The sequence below is a fragment of the Lepisma saccharinum genome, chromosome 3 (assembly GCF_977018435.1).
Source record: "Lepisma saccharinum chromosome 3, izLepSacc3.1, whole genome shotgun sequence".
Taxonomy (NCBI): Eukaryota; Metazoa; Arthropoda; class Insecta; order Zygentoma; family Lepismatidae; genus Lepisma; species Lepisma saccharinum.
This window is the reverse complement of record NC_139231.1, coordinates 128,944,693-128,964,000: the sequence shown is the minus strand read 5'-3', so window position 1 is coordinate 128,964,000 and position 19,308 is coordinate 128,944,693. Positions and strand designations below refer to the sequence as shown.

General features: G+C 38.2%; 1 protein-coding gene across 1 annotated transcript in view; it reads left to right on the top strand.

Moving 5' to 3' along the window:
- Positions 1-11,328: 11,328 nt before the first annotated feature.
- LOC145985679 (uncharacterized) overlaps positions 11,329-19,308 on the top strand; it is a 68,885-nt gene continuing 60,905 nt past the window's right edge. The window contains exon 1 of the mRNA XM_083119748.1: positions 11,329-11,492. The gene's annotated coding sequence lies outside the window, so the exon portion shown is untranslated. The remainder of the gene's footprint in view (positions 11,493-19,308) is intronic.

Below are 19,308 nucleotides of genomic sequence, written 5' to 3'. Positions count from 1 at the left end.
ATATTCCGAACTACTCGAGTATTCTCCTTGCGAACGAGAGAGGATTTTAACGGGAATGTTTTCTTTTACATATATTGCATACATATATTATATTCGTACATATAATGAAGTCCCCTTTGTGGGTCGTGCAAGAAAAATTACCTCGATGGTTGCACACGGTGCCAGAGATCAAGTTCTTAAAATGTGTTCTATTAAAGGTTCAAAATGTCAAACCCTCAATTATTACAATTAAATCTTTTTTTTGCAAACAATTGAGATTCCATAAACTATGGCCACCGAGGGGAATTTCATCATTTGATCCAATACAGTTCCTTTACTAAATACCGCAATATACATTTTAATTAATAAAATAAACATCAGGACAAAATAAGTAATATTCCACACAATGAAAATTTCAATATTACATGTGCGACCATAAAATTGGAAAAAAATAGTTCAAAACTAATTGGGACTGGACCTACAGTCTAAAGTTGGATCCGAACTACTATGTATGCCTCCACCAGTTATCAAACCCAGGACCCTTTGATTACAATGTGATGATGCTACCAACCACTGGAACATTGGAGAGGCAATTGCTACGTCTCCCGGCTAGGAGTATGAGAACTCTTTTACACCCGGGGTTTTGCTGGGTTTAAGTAACAGTCTTAATATCACAATTTTAAAGTTTTATTAACAGTAATTGATTTAACTAACAACTAGTTAACAACACACGTGTAAAAGACACTTCCACGAAGATACTTAGTTTACACAAACTTTACAGCGGCCAATCTTTTAATTAAATTCCAGCTCTGCTATTTCCAGCAGATTATAAGCCGTAAAATAGTCACAATATTATCACAAAAGAACTTGCAATTAACACAAACTTAGACTTACATTAAAGTCATCTTTCCTATTTTCCTCTCATAACCCCAAAAAAACAGCAAAATCTCAATATTTTTTCATAGTTACCAACTCCTTATTTTTGCGGAGCTGCCAACATAGGTGATAACACTAGATATGACAATACAGACCCTCCTATACGTATGATACACTTACAGAATAACATTGATTCAAACAAACATGCACATAAATTAAACATATAAACAATAAATCTTTTGCTACGACGTCGATGCAAATTGTTCCTCCTCCGGGTGTAAATTTTTGAAGGAAGTTTATTTATTACTTGCTGAAAAAATTTTCACAACACTGGTTCGTTGCATCACATCCAAGTTCCTTTCTTCTTTCTAAGGACCAACTGTAGATCTTGAGGTTGTCAAAGATCACACGATCCATTGGTTGTTTGGTTCTGAGATACAGCAAGTGTGCTGTTTCTCTCACGCTCTCTTGTTCTAGGCTGGAATAACTTTAATTCCCATTTGGTCTGGGCAAAAAGGAGTTTCATTACTTGACCAATCAAAATAATCCAGTAGGTTATCTGGAGATATCCGGATATTAGATCTAGGCTGGGTAAGTATCCAAATTCTTCGAATTGTAGGTGAGACTCATTTAGAGATTTAACAGAACTCTGTAGTACTAGCATAATAGCGTTTAGCAGACAAAAATCTATACAGGGCCGGACACTGCAATCAGGTTTGTCTAAAACTAGAAGGACTAATTCCTTTCTTTTTGTTATAGGAACAGGGGATGGTGCTTGGTATATAGGTTCGGTAGTTGTCAAGACGATCTCACATTCAACATCCTTCATGGTACCTGGTTTCCCAGAAAATGCCTGCTGATAGTCCATTAACATGGATAACAACTCCACTCCTTGAGAATCAGATATGTGAATTGCAGTGACCTTCTCTCTAAGGTCCAATGGGGGTACACATCCATTCATCTTCTTCCTTTTCTTGGATTCTCTGGATGTACCGGACAATGTCAACACATAAAGGATTCCCTTCATTAGTATTTGGAGTCTTACCAAAGTGTAACTTTACTACATCCTTCCGGAAGCTAATCTTGGCTTCGGCTGCTGTAAAAATGGCATTCGTAATAAAAGATCAGTACCAAAGCCTTTTAGTATAAAAACTTCAGTGTTGAAGTTCATTCTGCCTATCTCTATCTCAACACATTGGGTACCACACACCCTCTTCTTTAGACTGCCCGAGAAATCAACAAGTCTTACTTCTGTCTCTGTTATTTGTAAGTTAACCTGTATTTCCTGGATATATCTAATTTTATGGTAGTGTCTCTCCTCTACAGTCCCTTGCCAAATGGGAACGAAGCGTCCAGAGAAGGCTCTAGTTTGTCTGAGATGACTGTGACCTTTGGCTTTGGTAGAATTCTCGAGCCGTAGCCACAGCTTGTTCTTGTTCAGAAGTTAAATCGCTCAGTCCGGTTTCAGTAGGCTCTTCTAATCTCTATCTATTTGGAGCCGAGTATCTTCTACATGAACTCGGGCTACTCCCTCTGGAATCTTCATCACTTCTATTTCAGGTCTCTCTGTTCCTATTGAAGTTCCTCTTATCTTCTTCATCCCTAGCTTGTACATACCTTTGATCTTGTCTAGTATTATTAAATCTAGTTCATCTAGGAAACTGGCCACCAGATCTAGGGTTTTGGTTCTGAACATTTCTCACCTTGAAGTTCTTCTGATCATTGGCATCTTTCCTTTTAAATTCTTCTCTTCCCTTCCAAGCATCTGGATCATCATACATATCAAAATCCTTCAGAAAGTGAGCCAACTCGTCAATGGATTTAGGAGCATGAGCTAGACACAGACCTTTAATTCTGTAGTGTAACTGCCCTATTATCAGGTTTACGACTTCATCTTCACTGAAGTTGTCAGACAGGTTTCTATATGCAGCATATACACTCCAGGCGTAACTTTCCATGTTTTCATGTACTTGCCGATAGTATCGTCAATTTCTGACTGCAGCTAACTGTCTTTGCTTAGCCTTTCTTGATGCAAATTCCTCATGGAATTTATCACAAAAGTCTGCGTAATCTATAAAGTTGTCAATGTTTCCTGACAGCCAATGTTCAGCTTTGCCTGTGAAAACACGTGGCAATAACTCTTAAGCGATAGTTCTGAGAGACTTGCAACAATCGAAACTAACATTCAACTCCCGAAGATATTTTTCCGCAGACTGGGCTTCAATATCCCCGTTGAATTTTGGAATGTAAGCCATGTCGGCTAGGCGAGGCACCTTAAATCCCTGGATTATTCTAGGTGGTGATTCATCAGAGTTTCCTCCCTCACAGCTTCTCTTTCTTCCCTCAATAATAACTGGATCTTTATGGCCAGAATGTTTTCTAGTGGGAGAAGGTAATTCAAAAACACCCGCTTCTGGATTCAAAACTTGCAATTCAGGAGAAACTCTTGTAGAACCCTCAGGTATAGCAACATTAGTTTCAATTTGTAAACTATGGAATTGCATCTCCAAATCGTTAAATCTTTGGACGAACAAGCCGGTCTGCTCCTTGATTTCTTGTCTTAGAGAAACCTCTAATTTTCTAGCGTCACTTAGTCTTATCTACTATTGCCTTCTGATGCTGCACTGCTTTCTCAGTGTCTTTTGTTTGTTCGCTCATGGTCTAAACAGCAGCCTGTAATTCTTATCCAAAAGCATCTACTAGTATTTAACCCACTGTTCTTGGATAGCCTGTCCAACTTTCTCATTGACTCTCTCCGTTACTTTTCTAATTCTTGCTGGCTACTTACTTTAATTTTCTGGAGTTCTTCTCTCAGTCCCCCAACTTGGTCTTTCTTAAATTGTAAAAAGAGAGCTCTAAGTTCATTCATATCCGCCTTACGATTCTCTTCATCATCTTCTTTCTCTTTCCTTCTCTCAGTTTCTTCAGCTTTCTCCTTCTATCTCTTTTGTTCTTGCTTCTCTATCAAAGACTCAAGTTCTCGCCTTCTCTCAACTTCTTCTTTAGCTTTCTCCTTTACCTTCTTTCTCTCTTTTGAGCCACTCAAGGATCAACCGTTCAGGACGTGAAAGCGTAGGAAGGATTAACTCTGGCTCAATATCTTTGGGAACAGTGGTCTGACAGTTACTACAAACCAAGTCACCTTCTGAACTTGCCACCTCTTGTCCATCACAATTAAAATGTTTATATTTCAAACACTGGGAACACTGGAAGTACTCCTTGTCGTCCACCAGATCTTCACAGCAAACAAATTCCAATTCGGGACCCATGGTGTTCCTGGACTTACTCCTCAGACTCATGCCACTACTCATATTAATATTTCACCTATATACCTTCGTGATTCTCGTCAGGACGAATTACTTTCTCGGAATATCAACACTGTATCCTTCACACTATCACTATCCCAATTACATCACTTGATTTTTTAAACCTATTAGGTTCCTTTTCCATTTAAAACTTTATTGTTATCGAGCCCCACATTGCAGAGCCAAAATTTTTGCTACGTCTCCTGGCTAGGAGCACGAAAACTCTTTTTTACACCCAGGGTCTTGCTGGGTTTAAGTAACAGTTTTAATATCACAATATTAAAGTTTTATTAACAGTAATTGATTTAACTAGCAACTAGTTAACAACACATGTTTAAAATACACTTCCACGAAGATACTTAGTTTACACAAACCTTACAAAGGCCAATCTTTTAATTAAACTCCAGCTCTGCTATTTCCAGCAGATTATAAGACGTAAAATAGTCACAATATTATCACAAAAGAACTTGCAATAACACAAATGTAGACATTACATTAAAGTCACCTTTCCTATTTTTCTCTCATAACCCCAAAAAGCCAGCAAAATCTCCATATTTTTTCATAGTTACCAAATCCTTATTTTTGCCGAGTTGCCAACATATGTGATAACACTAGACACAATACAGGCCCTCCTATAAGTGTGATACACTTACAGAATAACATTGATTCCAAAGAACATGCACATAAATTAAACAAATAAACAATAAATCTTTTGCTATGACATAACTTAGGTCGTTGCACAATTGGAAAAATTCGTTTCATTTGCAAATAAAACAACTGGTGATTGAAAATCTTTCTCATTTTTGACTGCACTCTCAAACTGCCCATCTACTGAGTCACTTTCCCTTAGACTTTCCAGGAATAGCTGTCATATCTGCTTTTCTTCTCTCCTGTCTATTTTATTACACCCACTGTTCAGTTATTGCACAAATATCACAGTTTAGTGAATATCACAAACAAAAAAGGTACTCTTGTTAGTCACGCCAAACACACAGGGACTGATATCATATTCACTCCATTCACCATCACTGCTGCAGAGCAAGAAACGAACGAGTTAAGCATCTTTTTTTCTGGATGCAAAGGGTCAATTCTGCAAGCAGACTGTGCTACCATGATCAATATCTATTGCTCTCTCTCTGACACAAAGAGGCACTGGCGTGGGACTATGTATTCTGACAAACAGAAGAAGCTACTGAAAAGCTCTGAACTGCATGCCTAATTGTTTCCAGGAGGAAAAAAATTAGCCCCACCTATCTCAGATAATGTGACTGATGTAGGGTCAAAAATTAAAATATCCAAAACAGGTACTTGTTATTTGCGAAACTGTTTCATGGATAATGTAAGTACTAGTTTTGTGTATATTATTGGCCCATCACATTGTCAATTTGTTGAAACTTGAATATTTTTAAAAATGTTCATGATAAAAATAATAATGAATGTTTTTCTGGCTGTACACAATTATATACAGTTTGATTGATTTCGTTTATTTTACTTCGCTTTTCTGTCAGTTTTGGCTAATCACGAAGATTAGGATGAGTGATATGATGAAAGTAATAAAGGAACAATCACAAAGAAAAAGAACAGCCATGCCCAGACAATACCCCAGGTATCGAAGCACACTGTGCTAACCACCCTGCAATGGAGGTAGGCACAATGATATTCCCTACCACCAGTGGCGTATGCTGGTTCTAACGAGTGGGTAATCTCCGACCCTTGATCCAGGATCCATATTGGATTTAGGAATATTGTGGCGGAATGTTTGTCTTATTGCTACGACCACAATCAATTAATTTTCGTTATTGCAGTTTAATATACGTGTAGAATTTCAAATAATAAAACAAGACCGTATTATAAAGCTATAAAAAAACAACCTGTGAAATATGAAATGAAAGACATGCACTAGTGAAATAAAAACCTGAAATATTTATTTAAGTGCAAAATTCAGCTTACTCCAGGACCCGATTACTTGTGCTGTACTACATCCAAAGCACGCTGTTTGTCCAGTTGCACGTCAATACGTGTCTGTGCGAAAGATTGCAGCTTAAAGGAAATTATGTGACTTTAGGATTTTTCATGTTTGGCACAAGCGTTGCAAATATTACAGTATCCACCACCAACAAAAAAGCAAAGCTTATTAACACTTACACTTCCTGTCAACCATGGTGTTTTGTCATAATTTGCTTGCAAAAATGCCCCACATATTCCCGATTTTTGTCTTTGTGTGTAGAAATAAGTTCAAGCGATGACACTGGCCTACCTGTATTAACAATTTGCAACTTCTCCTGAAAAGATCTTGTTCCAAAAGGTTTCACCAGCAAATCTTGTATCACATCCATTACCCTTTAACACAACACTAACACCTAAATAAATAATAAACATGAAGCACAGCACGAAAAGAACGACTACACGCATTCAGTTTCACGTGCCAAACTTCTGCTGTTGTGTTCCTGGCTGAGAATGAAATTCCCTATGAATGATAAAAAAAATCCCTTTCCGAGCTCGAAATGACAGGTTTTAAAAGTTCGAATCATTGCAGGTCAGAGCCAGAATTTTATTTCGGGATGGGGATCATCCCTTATTAGCAGCCGCCACATAAAGTTGAAACAGTGGGGTTAGAAGTCCTGAAGATGAATCTCAGATTATGACAACGTATTATGCAAGGTGTTTAATCCTGCTAATGAAGTAAAATTAATTACCACTATACACTTTTTAAATTAGATATTTGTAGGATTTCGGCCCCCCCGAGTCCTCCACCTGGCTACGTGCCTGATGTGTTTTTTCATTTTATGTTTAATTCATTCATCTTCATCACTATTAATCTGAAGAGGCGGAATATAGCAACTTAAATTAACTAACTAAAATATATATATATATATATATATATAATTTATTTTTGATATCTTTCCCTTTAAAAAATATTCAGTTCCGTGAAAGAAGTATTCTCGCTGCTTTTGAAGATTAGAGAGAAGAAACAATCACTATTTTTGTAAATACAACGATGGGGGGAGTCAGCATATAGGTGCTTTAATTGCTTAAGCTTTGAATTTTAATTTAGTTTGCTTCATCTTCAATATTTAAGCTTTTTCTTTTTGATAAATTTATGTTCAAGTAACAGAAATCAGCAAGACAGAAGCAAATGTAAAGTGAAAATTAGCGTAGAATTGGTTTGCCCATATTATTCAATTTTCCTGTTCTTCGCACTCTACCGTGTATGTTTTCCCTAGTTCAGCGGAGGGAACGGAAAAGGCTCTGAAGGTTGAGAGTGCGACCGGTGGACTCTCACAAGAAGGAGTTTACCCTGGGCACGGAATCACCGTGCCTGAGAAGCAGTGTTTCCTCCCCCTCTTTCCTTTCTCCTCCCTCCTCGCCAAGGGTTGTAAGGAAAGCGGGAGGAATGACGTCAGAGTGAGATTCCCTGAAGTCATTCCACCGGCTGGAGAAAGGTTCCCGGACATTCAGCGGCAAACGGTTGGAAGCATTCGCGTGCTGGAAGCAAAGAAATGTATGCATCGAAATTGGTTTGGAAGAATATTGCGAAGAAATGTGTATATATATATATATATAATATATTTTAAAAAAAAGAAATACAGCCGGGTCATCTGCGATTACCTAGATGACCCAGAGTATACGCCCCTGCCTACCACCATATTTTTACTAGTGAGAATAAGACTCAAAACATTTTATTTTAATGAAAAAAAAATGTGTGTGCATATATTCATGGATGCACCATCATTTAGAGTAGTTCTCACGATGAGTTTGAGCTTTTTGTTTAAGTCAACTTTAAGCACAGAAATTCTAATTGGGACAGGACCTACAGTTAAAGTAGAATCCGACTCTCTATGTGCCTTCACCTGGTATTGATCGCAGGCCCCCTTGATTACAAGGCAAATATGTTACCACTATGCCATCGGGGAGGCCCCATTTCTTAAACGATGAACACAATAATAATAACAAAACTTGAAGAATACCGAAACCTTCGTTCCCAGAAAAAAAAAACAGTCGTAATAATATTAAATAACATTATTATTTGTTCCACACTGTGGCCATGCTGTCTAAAGCATCATGCTTTGGGTTTCTGCTACAGGACGTGCACATGTTCAAGTCTCCTGGGGGAAGCATAACTACTATTCTCCTAAGATTTTGGCTTGTGTGTGGGACCGGTGGCCACCCACCATCGTGGAGAACTTAGGGTAACCCGGTCATGAAAACCTACAGCAACTACTGGGGGTTTGTCGCGCTTTCCAAATCACCCCATAACTGGTTGAATGATCTCCCACCTTGGGTGAGTGAGTGAATAGAATCAGGTGGGAGTGAGGTCAGCAATTGGTAGGTAGGCCCGGGCCCTCAATGGGCTGTTGCACCATGGTTGTTATTATTATTTGCTATTAACACTATTATTTTGGGGCCTCCCCAATGGCATAGTGGTTGCATCCTCACCTTGTAATCAGGGGATCTCAGGTTCGATATCTGGTGGAGACACAGTGGTTTGATTCGACTTTAAACTGTAGGTTCACTCAACATTAGCCTATCTGCGCATAAAGTGGACTAAAAACAAAAACTCAAACACTATTATATTAATATCCATTTATTATTATTAATAATAGTAGTAGTAGTAGTAGTGGCAGTAGTACTAGTTTGTTTGTTTGAATTGTTGTTTTAAGTACAGATAGGCTAATTGGGACTGGACATACAGTTTAAAATAGGATTCGAACCACAGTGCAATATGTTCCTCCCAGTGGCGTCCCCAGGATTTTCGAAAGGGAGGGGTTACGTACACTTTTTCTGGTAGTCAGCTCTCATTTTGCCATCTTTTCCTACCCTTGATGATCTTTTTTTTAGGAATACTGGACCAAAAGGGGGGGGTTATAACCCCCACCAACCCCAATTGGGCACGCCACTGGTTCCTCCATCAGATACGAGTACTAGTGTATATCCATCTGGGGCTGGCATTCTGGCTATTAAGTGAAACTTTAGGCACTGCTTGCTTATATTATTATCTTATATTATTATATTTATATTTTTACATTTCAACACCCTCGTTTTTTTGTGTCTTAAAAAAATATATCCTAGTGAAGGTCCGAGGCTGTAGTTCCCTCTACATAAATTAACATATCTGTGAGTGTCCTTGTACGTACACGGTTGCAGCTGGCTAGTGTTGCCAAGTTGGCCCTTTTGGAGCCAGAACTGGCCCTTTTGAGTACGTACTCAGCCCCAAAATTCAGAAAAAGCCCCATGGGGCTTTTTAGCCCTCCAGAGAGAAATCTTGCTACAAATCTAGCCCTTTCAGTAATGAAATGTTTTTTGGTATTTTCAGTAAAGTAAACTGCAAAGAAGAATTCACTTAACCGACCCTCCTCTGCACCTGCAATCTCGTCCTGCGACCCCTCTTGGGGAGCAGGCAGCAAGTGCACATTGTCACTTTATCCCCTTTTTTCTGGTTTTGTTATGCGGTGTAGCCCGAGGCGAATTACGGATAGTGTCGATTCCAGAAAATGCGAATCTTTGTTCAGTTGCATTGCATCTGGTCCTTGAAAGTTCACAGAAATGCGGTGCGGAATCGACGAATCGTTCGTAACAGTAAGGCTCGACCAGAGACTAGTTCGTGCGTGCGGCCATGTGTGTGTATGAGTGTGCGTGTGCATATATAGATGAAGGAGGAATATGCCGAAAATGTGTAATGCTTTTGTGTAATCTACTGCACTACAATTTACGGGGGAAATAAATTATTTATGGTAAGAAAATGTAATTTAGTTGAGTATGCCCCTCGTCTTGACAGTTGATTAGTTGTGGTTCTTGAGTTTCAGAAATTTTGCACCAAAACACCCAAGAATTAAGAACCAGATTTTTTTCAGTACGCAGCCGCACCTTTGTAAATCTAGCCCCTTGGATGTGAATTTTAGCTCCATTTTGGGTGCGATTTAGCCCGTTTTTCTCTCGTGCTGTTGGCAACACTGCAGCTGGCGGCGCGAGAGGAAATTCAACCAACCCTGTGAAAATGATGGAAATTTGCCAGCTTGTCAAATGCCTGATCGCAGCACAGATAACAATTCTAAATAAAAACTACTGGCCTGAGGCAGCTTCTGCCATTAATTTGCTTGTATAAAAATCAGGGTAACAGTTCGTTATATCGGAGACACTTTTCTTCAAATATACAGGAGAAATTACTTACGGAAATCAGTTTTTGTAGCATTGTCGAAGTTTTCAATATATTTCAGCCGGAAATCAATTCCCGTTGCTTCAATTTAAGCGAAAACGTAACCACGCCCTTCTATGAATGGTCCCTGGGGCTATCCGGGAATGGTTTTGGGGGCTATTCGTGGATGGTTATACGATCTGAAATTGTTATTGGGGCTATGCGTTAATGTTTTTTGGAGCTATCCGTGAATGGTTTGTGGGGCTCGCACCATGACGTGCGTTCCGTAAACTTCAAGAAATGGCTTATTTTAGTGTAAGAAATGTTGCTAATCGTGTGAAAACCTTAATGACACCTTCAAAAATGTTCCGCAGTACCACAATTGGTAAGTACGAACCATACGAAACTCAAAATATCCGATTTTAAAGTGTCTCCGATATAACGAACTGATACCAAAATGAGCTGTATTCTCTTTGCCAGTAGTGTTGCCACAATCTGACGGCACAAGACTCACTCACCGCTTTCGGGTCCTGAACTACCCACTCTATCCTGGAAGATGTAGAGGAAAGCGACGTAAAACGAATATAAAAATGAAAACAGATGTAGGTTGATATTCAAAGGCGTGTAAATAAGAGAGCAATAAAATTCGATATGAAATTTGAACCTTAATTTAATTTGTTGAAATTTGTCGTCTGCAAATTTCCCTGAAAAATTCATAGAATTTCCCTTTTCCCTGCAAGAAGAGAAATCTCCCTTCATGTGGCAACACTATACGGTACATCTTGATGCAACCAATAGAATTCAAGTATCCTGTATGAAAATTTAATCATACAAACTATGCTTTCTTTTATAATTAACAGATCGTAGCATGTAAAACGATCGATGTCTTATACGCATTTTTTACAAGTTATGTACACATTTGTTTCAAAGAAGACTAGTCAAACTTTTTCACTACAAACTTTAAGAAATATGTGATTACGTTCGTTTTCCGATGCGCTTCTGTTTTTATCATCTTGGCGCTCTGAAATGGCGCCAAATTTCGTGGGCGTTTTCGCAATTGTAGACGTGATTTGATATGGCTGAGATTGAATTTGAAAGGAAGCGTACGTTGAGATAGTGATTTAAAATAGTGCAATATTACTTATAAGAAAAGAAATTACTTTTATACAACGCAATTAGGATTGGATGTGAAACTGGAGGTAAGCAGAGAATGATTCTACTTTAAAATTTGTCCAGTCTGTTTTAAAATGAAGTACGGTATTCATATTGCTCAATCTCGTTATTATTTTATGTTATTTTTCATGTTGGTGATATCACATGCAAATAAGTTTCCTTCTCGTATCATACTCTTGGAAACTTTTGTTTTACTAGTAGCAACAAAAATAGGACTTTTTATTTATGTAATACCGGTTATACTATAGTATCGAAATAATATACCGGTTAGGAATTTTTATTAAATTTGTGAATGAAAGTAACTGACATGCATATCGGTAGCACACGGATCTTAATTTGGGGCCATTTACCCACTGTACCACCTCGAGAATTACGTTGAATTTTCTTTTAATCTACAGATTCCAATGTTTTACGTAATGTAAAAGTGGTTGCAGATTTAGCAAAGCACAAATAACGGAGATATTTGATGTCAAAGAATGGCCTACGTACGTAAGTTAATACCTGCAATTTCAGAGTATTTTTGCCGCTTTTTGTTAGTAAAAACTGTTTGTATGCACACTAAAATAGCGGAAGAACACGTCGTAAATAACTATCAGTACCAAACCTAACTAAGTAAAATTATAGCTGCTGTTGTGGAAAGTTGTTTTGAGTGCTAAATTCACTTGTGCGAAGCCTTCGGGCTGTTCTGCTTAACAGTAGTAACATGCTAAGTTAACATACATACCTTACTTCACAAGAGCACATTTCCGAGAGCTGAAATCAACTGAAAACGTTCATGAACAACAAAATCTTCATAAACCATGCAAAGTATTTCACATTCTCCAGGGGGTACAGAAGGTCAAGGGTACCCTTAATTTAACTCGCACATTACCTCAAGAATTTTAAATTACAGGCATTATTATACTAAGACAAAGGGACGTTCAGAGTTCTGATGACCTTCCGTACACCCGCAAGAAAATGTAAGAATTTGCATGGTTTATGAAGATTCTGTCTTCATATGAACGTCCGTCGTAGTTTCTAGCTCACGGAAGCGCATTATAACCTAAAAACTGGTGATTTTATGTGGCAAGAAAAAACACTTTTGTGCGACGTTTCAGAGTGCACTCTCGCACTTCATCAGTGTTACAATTATAACAGTGGGAGAAATGGACAACATTGAAGGAACAGTTAACACAAGGAATCTTATAATAATGAGAAAATAGACTTGTTTGATTCCAAACCAATCATTTATTTATTAATTTTGTTTTTCATGGCAAAGTTATGACTGTTGAGCCTTTACTTCCACTTAAACACATTTATACCAGAATTTTAGTATGTGAAAATTAGCAGACCACATTTATGTCATTACATATATTACAAAGAGAATTATCTACAAGAATAAAAGTCTAACCTACATCAAGAGGCACACAATATACATACATATTACAGAATTTACTAGAGACTACTAGAAATTAACAGACTTGCCAAGCAAAAAATGAAATGGAGTTATTTTAAAGGAAATTTTACAAAAAGTTTTTTTATTTGCAGAAAATTTGAAGTTGTGGGCGGTATTTGCCACCTGCAGGTACACTTGGCCGTCAAACATTGCCCCCTCCCCTAGAACTCATTTCCGTCCAAGGTTGTGTAGATGTGTCAGTAATCATTAAAAAAGAGGTTAACATTACCTAGGTATTTAAAATGTTTCATGAAGAACCCCATCACGGGGGATTAAGATATATATTCAGTTGATAACAAGTTGTTAGGCTGCAAGAACATAATGATACCTTTAGCACTTGAAGTGGAAATCACAGTCAACTCGTAACCAGTCCCTAATTCAATTCTCCAGTGGAGGCACATTGTGCAATTGTTCCAATCCTGTTTACATGCTTGCTTTTCCACGCCTCCCACTGGCAAAAGGGTCTCATTTAAAAATTTGTGTACAGTCGGACTTTAATTTTATAGAGGAATTCCAAAGCACCAGGCAGGATTGATTAGGTTTGTTTTACTTTGCTTCTCTGCTATTTTGGCTAATGAGGATGAGTGATGATATGATGAAATTGGCTAATGAGGATGAGCGATGACATGATGAAATTGGCTAATCAGGATGAGTGTTGATATGATGAAATGGATGATGGGATACACAAGGAGCACCTATGCCCAGACTGGGATTCAAACCCGGGAATCATGGCACACTATGCTAACCATTCTGCCACAGAGGTTGGCACCAGACTGGAAACACAGTTGCACTCGTAGACAAGTAAAGTGCACATTAAGCACTAAAGATACGGACTGCAATTGTTTGCAGATAATCTCCCATTACAGACTTCTCTGACATAAGGGCAGCACTGTCACATGTCAATGCTGAATATCGCCAGTAACACTACTACATAATATATAGCGGAAATATAGTGTAACCATGTGTAACTTGCTGTCCAATAAATTTGTTATTGTTCTGTAAGTCTTGATCTACAAGAGGATTAACATTTTATGCACAACAATGCACGTAATACGAAAAGATTGTCTGCGCTGATATCATAACATGAAATAATGATAAATAACACACAAAACCACTCATTAGTTTGATATTTCTGTGAACAAAAATGCAATACTAAACCTTGATAAACCATGGAAATCTTACAGAGATAAGTTTAATGATATGTGCTATAACCATTAATGCATGTACATTTCTAGTATCTATATCATGTATCAATAAACATTAAGGATTTCATAATTGTTTATAAGGAATATATGAAATATATGTAAATTTACAAAATTAAAATTTTATGCCATTGCACAAACCTTCTTGTAACTAACGGGCAAAGATTTTTCGTATAATTTAGGTGTGTTGTCTGATTTTCAAGTTGTATGGAAGAGTATATTTTCTTTCATGTTTATTTTTTATATTAATTCTTACATGGATAGTTCTTTTCATAATGCTAAGCAAATTACTTTTTGTTGACCCCATTATACTTCAGGGAATCACTTCATTCCACCTTGTCATGTGGAAACAAATTATAATTTTCAGTGTACTTTTTTTTCCATCCTTCTGCTATACTGGAAACAAGATTGAACAAACTTTTGAAGTTACTGCAAAACTCAATTGAACAGAAAACCATGAAATGTGCATGATGTTGCATGAGTCTTCCTGTCTGGGACAGATGGTTGCACGCTCCTGCAGTTGCATGTGCACAGGTGAACACACCCTAACAATAGGACATCATACATTCTCCTGTTTGCTGGTCTTGACTGTTTAGAAGCCTTGAGTATTTTCGTTCATATATAGAGGAAGCTAGAAAGTGATATTTGCAACCAGAATATAATATGAAACCTATAGGGGAAAGTGGGGGAATTGCGACCACCTAAGGGAGATTTTAAAAATCTCAAAAACTGTACGCAGTAAAACAAAAAGAAAATGTGGGCTTGAAAAAGCAATGTTTGTAGTACATCTCTGCGTATTACTTTGCTCCCTGTCGCTAATAGTTATCTCTGTAAACGTAAAAAAGTAACAATGTGTGTGTGAGCACAATTGCCCAATTAGTAGGATAATGGCACTCAGTACTCATCCTAACAGTAAATCAATACCATTTTTGTACTATACAGAAACTATATATTTAAGAACTTATATTTATTAATATGCAGGTACAAATTAAATTGAGCACAATTTTGCACAAAAATGCACACATGGGACGCTTATTATCATGTACCCATCACAAACACCGTGAGCGTCATTACCCGATAGGTGCCATATTATGTTCTTTGTTTCTCGTCTCATGAAGAACCTCAAATGTTTACTTTATAATAATTAAGAAATAAACAGGAGATACTATTATTATATCTAAAATTTTCAAGACTCTAGCTTAAACTTTCCGTCTACTCACCTTGCACTTTTTTCCTTCCCAATTTTATAACAAAATATGACATTCGTTTTTCGCACCCTGCTTCTTAAAAGTCAACTCCACATGTGCAGTCTTTTGTTTGGTGCCTCGTAGTACTGGGTTCTAGATGTTAGCACGGGTTACTCTTCAATAACACCCTCCGTAACGACTACAGAGGGGTGATCGCCATTGCCCGCTGAGCACCATCCCCCCTACTAGTTGAAAGTTTTCATGAAAGTCTGAGTTGTTGCAAAATATTAAGCAGGCCATCCATTTACAAAGAAAACGGCAGGGCTCCTAGCCGATTGGCGAGACCCTGAGAGTGCCAAAAGCTGGAGAGAAATAGTTGCACACTTGCAGCTGAAAAAATCAACGTTGCTCATTTTTTGTTACGTTTTCTTGGCTTCGCCCATCCATTGCATTCTGTTAATTTCTTGCGACAAAACCTAGAGATGCTTGTTTCGATGTTATTTTAAATAGTGCCCTTTTAAAATAGAAAATAAGGTATAGATTCTGTTTTTTGGTAATAAGAATTGTACATGCAGCCATATGAATTTGCTGAATGACTTTCGACAGAGAAAATTATAGAAACTGTTTACACACAGACAAGGCATGTATCCATAAATACATTTCAGGGGGAGGCGTCCGAACCAAGTGTCTCAGAATAATAATAATAGTAATAATATACAGTATGATAATTTAATTAATTGTCCATTGCACCACAAAAATTGGACAAATAATCTCAGAAACATTACATGCAATTTATTCTGTTCTGAGAACCGAGTATTTGAAAGTGTGTTCATTACTTTCTCATTCACGTATATTTTTTAGGTTTGTTATAGTCTTATTGCAAATAGGCACTCTTCACAAGCAAACTAGTGTATTGCGATATTACTAGTACTGGGTTCGAATCCTGTATGAAGTATGGATATTTCCATGGTGTAGCATAGTATGGCAAGCTTTATGACACCGTATATCAATTTTTGCAATCTGAAATCCTGGGTTCAAATATCGAAAGAAGTGCATGCGGCTTGTTTGTCACTCATCCATTTAATCAAATGAACATAATTTCCCCTCTAGGTTCCGGTACCAGCGTAACCTGGAGCCTAGCTTTGGGAAAGGGGGAGAGGAGAGAACATGAACATTAGGTTCCAAAAGCTTTTTTAAAAAATTCTTCTACCATTGTACATTTTTATAAACATGGACATTTATGTGTGTGGAGGGGTGGGGGTGAGTGTCCTTCCTTGCGCCTTGACCTGTCAAGTTACACCTATGGGTTCCGGCATCCCACCGCGCAGCATCCTCTGGTAATATGAAAGTACCAGAGGGTGGACTTGTAAATATCTTCAGCTCCAGGGTCTAATTTTTTTGAGTCTACGATTTCGTTATATTCTTTCTGAATGTTGTACGGAAGGAATTAATTTTCTTCACGACAAATTCCCTCATTGCACTCGGTTCCAATACCCGACACATGTCAATACATTGTTCATAGCACTGACTACGCATGCCTACACGTACAGATTAGAAATTCTACGCGTTTCACCTTTCGTAAGAAGGTATGCATAAACACCAATAAAGAAATTCCCTCCAAAACCCACGACTTATTTTCAACCACCTTAACCAAACACCAGAAAAACAGCAAAGCAAGCTTTGCGCACGCGTGAAATTGCCAGACTGGTGCAAAACTTCCAAATGTTTCGAATGCCAAAATCTTGTGGCAAACTGAAAGAATCTTGGAACTTGATCCCACCCGCAACCCCCCCCCCTCAATCCACTTTCACATCTGGTTGGGACAGCAATAAACCCTTCTCAAGGGTCAACCACCTTGAGGGGGAGAAAAGGACACATGATTCCTTGCAAATGGATGGACGGGTTTACATAAGAAACTGAACACCGCATTTTTGGAGTTATGTTCCTGTGGTTCTTGCACAATGTTTTGATCCGTAACTGTAATTTCCTGTACTGTTTTATATGCAACATTGGGACTATATTATCTCATAGTGCTCATGTACTGGATATTAATTGAAATATAAGCTGCTGTAGAACATCACACACACATTTTCCCAGGTAGAGAGTTTTGGAAGCATTTCCACCCTTTTTTTTCAGCCTTGAACATTTTTCTTCCCCCTGAAATCTTTGTTTTGCTAGCTCACAGACCTCAGTTAAATGACAGTAAAGGTCTTCTAACTATTCTGAGGTTGTTGAGGCTGGAATGGAGTATGGGATGAAGTCAGTCCAGGGAAGAGGCAACTAAGAATACCTTCAGAGGTCCTTTTACATGTGATCATATTGCTGGGATGTATGAATAAAATTCTAGACTGCTAATGTTGCTACTGAAGGCTATATGTCCTTAAATTGTCACTTTTTCACTTAGCTGTAACTTAACTATTCATTCCAAAGCCATTGTGTGCTGCTCATGAGCCATATCATACCTTGTTTCTTTGTTGGAGTTGGAGTACAGGGTGGCTCAAAACCTCACTTAACACCGTTGGTACAAGGCCACTGCGGCACGCAATGTGGAAATGGTGATGACCAATCGTTGCCAGGCCAAGGGGAAACTACATTGACGCCACCTGCGTGGTCGGCGGTCATCTTGAATTCAACTTCAGAATTTTAAATGGGAAGGGGGTGATATGTTATATCAAATCAGGCTAGAATTTCATGAGAAATGCAATGGTGGAAGTTTTTTCGGCATATCTTTAACCACTAAAAAGTTATGAATGGATTCTTGTACCAATTTGCTCCTTTTCGAGGTGTTAGAAATATGCCTTAAAATTTGTTTAGCAAATCGGTAACGCATCGAGATCAAAGTGATGTCGACGGAGAGAAGTTCGCATGCCATTGCACACGATTTTAATCGGATACATCCACAAAGAGCTGCGCATTATGAATGGTTGTCACGAACAATTTACATTGTGATTCTTCCATTAAATGAAAAGTCCTTCACAGTGACAAGGCTAATGTTTATGTTCATTAGGAAGTTCATAAACAGAATATTCAATGCTTTTTATTTGATAACCAATTTTCGACAGATCAAAGCTGAATGGTTAGTGCTGGTAATTTAATGGTGTGTCATGCTGTGTGGAACACGATTGGTTAGTCAATTTTCCATCAACGGAATCTTATATGCTTAGCGCTACTTGGGTTTGTTAAATAAATAGGTTTTTATGGAAGAAGGTACTTTTTACAGAGTTTTTTCAATAGGGAGGACCACCAGAACACTATGGGAACGTTTGTGAAGCAGTTTCTGTCCAAAGTCAGTTATCAGATGACAAGGGTCGCATATTCTGTTTATGAACTTCTTAATGAACATAAACGTTAGCCTTGTCACTGTGAAGGACTTTTAATTCAATGGAAGCGTCACACTGTAAATTGTTCGCGACAGCCATTCATAATGCGCAGCTCTTTGTGGATGTATCCGATTAAAATCGTGTGCAATGGCATGCGAACTTCTCTCCGTCGACATCACTTTGATCTCGATGCGTTACTGATTCGCTAAACAAATTTTAAGGCATTTTTCTAACACCTCGAAAAGGAGCAAATTGGTACAAGAATCCATTCATAACTTTTTAGTGGTGAAAGATATGCCGAAAAAACTTCCACCATTGCATTTCTCGTGAAATTCTAGCCTGATTTGATATATCATATCACCCCCTTCCCATTTAAAATTCTGAAGTTGAATTCAAGATGGCCGCCGACCATGCAGGTGGCGTCAATGTAGTTTCCCCTTGGCCTGGCAACGATTGGTCATCACCATTTCCACATTACGCGCCACAGTGGCCTTGTACCGAGGGTGTTAAGTGAGGTTTTGAGCCACCCTGTACTTCAACAAAGAAACAAGGTATGATATGGCTTATGATAACGATCGGTCATCACCATTTCCATGTTGCGGACTGCAGTGTTGTACCGAGGGTGTTAAGTAACTTTTTGAGCCACCCTGTACATCTGTATCCTTGACCCTCTGTGCTTCCTGGCTTATGAAGGTTTT